The sequence below is a fragment of the Oryzias melastigma genome, linkage group LG21 (assembly GCF_002922805.2).
Source record: "Oryzias melastigma strain HK-1 linkage group LG21, ASM292280v2, whole genome shotgun sequence".
Lineage (NCBI taxonomy): Eukaryota > Metazoa > Chordata > Actinopteri > Beloniformes > Adrianichthyidae > Oryzias > Oryzias melastigma.
The window spans coordinates 17709820-17714989 of NC_050532.1; the positions used below are offsets into that span (position 1 = coordinate 17709820).

At 34.1% G+C, this 5170-nt stretch overlaps 1 protein-coding gene across 3 annotated transcripts in view; it reads left to right on the forward strand.

Moving 5' to 3' along the window:
- Positions 1-2526: 2526 nt before the first annotated feature.
- The window catches only part of tanc1b (tetratricopeptide repeat, ankyrin repeat and coiled-coil containing 1b), a 109209-nt gene continuing 106565 nt past the window's right edge, over positions 2527-5170 (forward strand). For 2 of the 3 annotated variants that reach the window (XM_024286421.2, XM_024286423.2), the window contains exon 1: positions 2527-2657. The gene's annotated coding sequence lies outside the window, so the exon portion shown is untranslated. The remainder of the gene's footprint in view (positions 2658-5170) is intronic. The other variant, XM_036209548.1, reaches the window with a different exon arrangement.

Genomic DNA, 5170 nt, shown 5'->3' on the forward strand with positions numbered 1-5170 from the left:
AAGCACAAATGTTGCAAAAATCTGAAATAGCATTTTAACTTGTATAAAAATGTTTTTTACCATTGGTCAGTACTTGGGGAAAAAAACTAAGCTTATTCTTGCATTAGTAGTTCAGGCAATTTTTAACGTTTTGTTTTACAAATTCACAATTCACTTTAATGATCGTTTAATTTGAATGAAACCCATTCTAATGGCAGCACTGTGTAAAAGTTTTTTTTTTTTTTCCTCATAATTAAGTATCAAATTTTCAATTATTTTAATTTTGAATTCCAATAGTCATGTTACAACCCTGAATTGCCCAATGCATTCATGAATTGCATTGAATTGTCCATTGAGAACTGCATATGACTTTGAATCATAGGTAGAAAAACTTTCCACAGGTTTGTGTCATTCCCAAACAATTGATGTAATCTGCAAATGCACAGGTGAGTGCAGGGACCACTAGGGGTTAAAAACTACAAAGCAGCCTTCGCTTAGGGGAAAATGGTTTCAACAAAATCCAGTCTAGCAACTTTTTCTGTACACTTGAAGACCCTAACCCTTTGAGTGAGGTGGCCCAACCCTGCTCTTTGAGAACTACTACCATACCTGTTCTCCAGCTCTCCCTTCCCTCCTTGCTGCTGACTCTGGTGTTTTCACATTCTGATTGACAGAAAACCTGATCCAGGTGATCTGTAGTAAGAAGTGCAGGGAGAGCTGGAAAATGAGTAATTGGTAGATCTCAAGTACAAGGACTATAGTAGAGAATATTGTACTTTTATTGCTTTAAAAACTTTTCAGTAAAGCTACAAGTGATCCACAAGTGCTTGAGTCACTGACCTGCTTGTTTTACTAGCTAACACTATTAGTCGCCCCTGATTAGCCAAATCAGGTGACTCCAGCTTTTGAGTGACAGAAATTAGATCAGCTAAGGCTGAGAAATGAAGCAGGACAGTATGTCCAAGCCATGTGTTCGCTGTGAAAACGACCCCTCACCATTTGCATCAGGAAACCCACAAATTGTGTTGCCTTTGTTTGCCAAGAAAAGTGCACATTGACAGCCTTGTTAACACAAAGAGCTGACCTTCAGTCCTCTGTGGCGCTCATGCTGTTCTTGCATGCCTTCTCATTGCCATCTGTGAGAAGGGACCTCCTCGGCTCAGTTGGAGCAGTGGACGCCGCTTTGACCTGCAGCATGGCGCATCTCACTGTGGTCACACATCCATCTGAGGAGCCTCACTGACCGCTCTGCAGAGGAAACGCTGCATCATGACGCCCATCACTGAAGGATGAGAGAATGTTTCATTCATGCTGCAGGACTTTCTGCGGCCACATGGGGTCGCTGTAGACTAGTATTTCACTAGCTAAAAGGGAGGGGGGCAACCTCAGGCGTGGAAAGTTACTAGTTAAACATTTTACTGTGTTTACTTTTGCTTTATATATTATATTAAAAACAAATACACTTTTTAATTAGATAATATATCAGAAGGTATTTGTGTTGACACAGACAAACACCAGAAAAAGTAACTGGATAGTGTTCAAAAATAAATAAAGCTTATAGATAAGTTTAAACTTTATAGAATCCACTACCTTAAAAATAAAACTTAAACTGAGGCAGTAGCTTAATGGTGTTTAATCTATTTAAGTGTATTATAAGTATAATTAGTGTAAGGAAGTATACTTTAAGATGACTTTTTTTTAATATGCTATCCATATATTTTAAATTTAAATGCTAGAATTTCGTCCCAAAGAAGTACTCAGTATACTTTCTACACTACACGTACATATTCTATAGTATACTTGCTAAGCTTACACTCAAATATACTTTATAACATAAACTTCAAGTTTACTACTTTTGCTAAATGATCTGTAGCAATAAAAAAAGTTCTCAAATTAGGAAAATTACTAGATTAAAAAAAAAAAATAATTAAATCATAAAAATAAAGAAATAAAAATTAAAAGCAACCACTGCAATGTGTTCATTTTGGGCAAAAAAAAACAAACAAAAAAAAAAAACAAAGGATTATTCCTGCATCCCTTAGCGATAAGATTCTACTTAAGTGTACTACATGTATACTAGTCTGTACTAAAAGTGAGGCTCTATACTTTAATTTTACTTCTTTATACACTGTCCATCTATTGTAAGTTTAAAATGTTCCAATTAAGTCTGAAAAAGTAATCAACTATGGTACTTTCTTTACTTATATTCAAGTTAATTTAATTAAATATACACAAAGTTTTTGTAAGAGGTGGTTAAGTAATCTAAGGACAACTCATTTTAATGGTAGTTAGATCATATAGTTAATTTATTTTTTACATTTTTAAGTTTTTAGGCTGTGAGAAGTATTTAAATTCACAAAAAAAGTAACATTAAATATAACCCACAACCTGTAGTGGTGTTAACCTCTAATATTAATCATTTCAGGAAGAATTTGTTGGCAATTTAATTAATAACAAACAAAGCTCCATGATTTCCGCTCATTATTGTTTCAGCTTTGTTTGGAAGCCCCTCCCACCAGAGTACCTCATGGTTGGGAGTGGCTACAGGGAAGGGGGAGGAGTCTTGGGTCCTGAAGTCTACCGTGGACAAATCAATTGAGGATTGAGTCCGTGTGGAAGTACGCTCTAAGGTCTGGGAAAACTTCTGTTAGCGCTGCTATATTCATGACATTTGGCAGGTAAGACCTCCAGAAACATTCGTGTGTTGTGTGTAGAAGTAGGGAGTGCGTAAATGCTGGTGTTTGTGCAGGAAAAAGTAGAGGTGAGATGTTAAAGTGAGTATAAGTTTCGGGAGGAATGTTGGGACATGCCCATAGAGCGCTACGGCAAGCCGTTTGAACTTTCCACACTGCTATCGCCAAAAATACATAAATAAATAATAAACTCAAATATCAAGCAGAAAAACATACACTAAAAATGTTAGTAATCCATCATCTTCTACCTCATTTTTTGTTAATTTAATTAGCTGTTTATTATTACTATTTTATGGTAGATTAACAATACAGATGTCTGATTCAACTTATCTACAACAAATTTTCTTTTAGGACAAAAATTGTCTGTTTTTTATTTACTAATTTATTTAATCTTTAATTTCATATTTGTAATCTATACTGTTAATTCTAAAAAAGTTTAAAATAAAGTTTATAGGCAGCTGCAAAATGAGTGTTTGCAAATATGTTTTCTCAATCCAAAATTTTCTTTTTCAACGATTTTAAGAAATGAAATCTGCATTTTCATTTTAGTATATTTCAACTGGTCATAAGAAATTGACTATATTTTAATTTAATTGACTTTAAATCTACAGTTTTACAAATGTTGTCCCTTTTAGACTAATAGATTATTAGACTTTTAGAGATGTGTGATTACTTTTCCTAGGAAGACTAATTTGATGTTATATTTTCATATCATATCATGTTGTTTTGTGCTTGTTGTTACTGTCAAATGTATTTGACTTAGATTTAATGTTTTATGTTTTGTTCAGTTTGAAATTTAACTCAATAATGATTATTTTATTAAATAATTAGGCTTATTTTTGATTATTAAAAGCAGATTAAAAAAACCTAATGATTTAAACTGAACAAAGTTGGAACTTTATTAACAAAACTATTAATTTTCTTATTAAAAAAATAGAAAATCTGTTATTTTGTCTAAAAAAAAAACCCTTCCATCTCAACATAAAATAAAGGATAGTAGACTTAAAACATTCCAAGTCAAAAGATGTGGATTGGATTAGATACCAGTTTTCTTTAAAAAGGATACAGAAACTAGTTTAAAGCCAGTAATTCATTTAATTAAAGCCTATTACTGGTGAGGCATTTCCAAAGACTCCCTAATAAAGTCTGATAAAACTCATGTTCAGGTCTTGAGATCCCCTACAGACCTGCAACCACTGACCAATTTAAATTCTTCCTGCCTTACAAAAAATCACAGAGAAAAGCAGTAGCAGAACAACTCTAATTTGCTTAAATCATTCATCCAAAGCGTTTAGATTTTGGCCAAAATATTCAGCTGAAAAGAACATTTGTCAACAGGGACCTAAGAATTGCTGAAACTGTTAATGATGCGACTTTTTTGGATTAAGTTGGATAAATTACTGTTTCTTTCAAAGAGTTCTTAGTTTGCTTAAATCTTGTTTAGAATTTCAGATGCAAATAATGGTCCTATCTCTTGTTGTCAAAGTGATGTTCCACAAGGATCAGTTTTGGGTCCAATGCTGTTTGTTTTTGTCACTAACTGTATATGAGAACTGGAGCAATTGAGTGTGACATCATCCATAGAAAATGGCTTACTTCCGGCTTTAACAAATTAAGTCAATGCAGTCGCCATTTTTCTGTGAAATGGATGCCACCATGTTGGGAGCCAGACGTCATCAGTCAGCAGTGGTCCAAAATTTGTCAGTCAAATGCTTAGAATGTTTTACGAGGCACCGCATAATTTTGGCATCTGGTTGGCCAGTTTATAACTTGAACTGCATAAAAAATATTTCTGAAAAAAATAACATTAGCAAGAAAATAAGAAAAAGAAGGGTCATTCTCACAAATAGAATGACTGAGCAACAGTTGTTTATTTCTCAAGAGACGTTTATGGGATTTTGGCTTCTTGGAGCCAGTGGGTACTTCCTGTTTGGACGTAAGAGGAGAGGATTCACTCTGTCCAGTTTTCATATGCAGTCAATGTTCTTACTTGACAAACATTTGCATTTGGGCAGGGCTTCAACTGTTTGCAGATGATGCAGTTATTAATGTCTCAGAAAAGACACGTGCTGAAGCAGCAAAAGTGTTGAATAAACAACTACTATGGTCCATGTTTCACAGTAGGTTTAAGACAACTTCTAAATTGTTCAAAAACTTTATTGATAAGTTTTACCATTCACACTCCAAACGTGGAAGCAATATTTTGATAGAGATGAGCCAGAATCAACTCCAAACATAGTATAACTGGAAGGGATATTTGACCAGCCAAAAAAATCGAAAAAGTTTTTGCAATTTTCATTTGCTTCTATCTAATTGACCCCGCCTTTCTGCAAATGTTATGCAAATTTGCTCATTTCTCCTATAAAATATACAATTTTAAAGTACTAGTAGTCCTGCTTTTGAGAAAAGCCTTGTTTGCATTGAGCAGTCCTGTATGGTACAGCCCAGTCCGGTCCAATATTTTAAGCGTTTTGATTGTAAAATGGACCCATTAATCA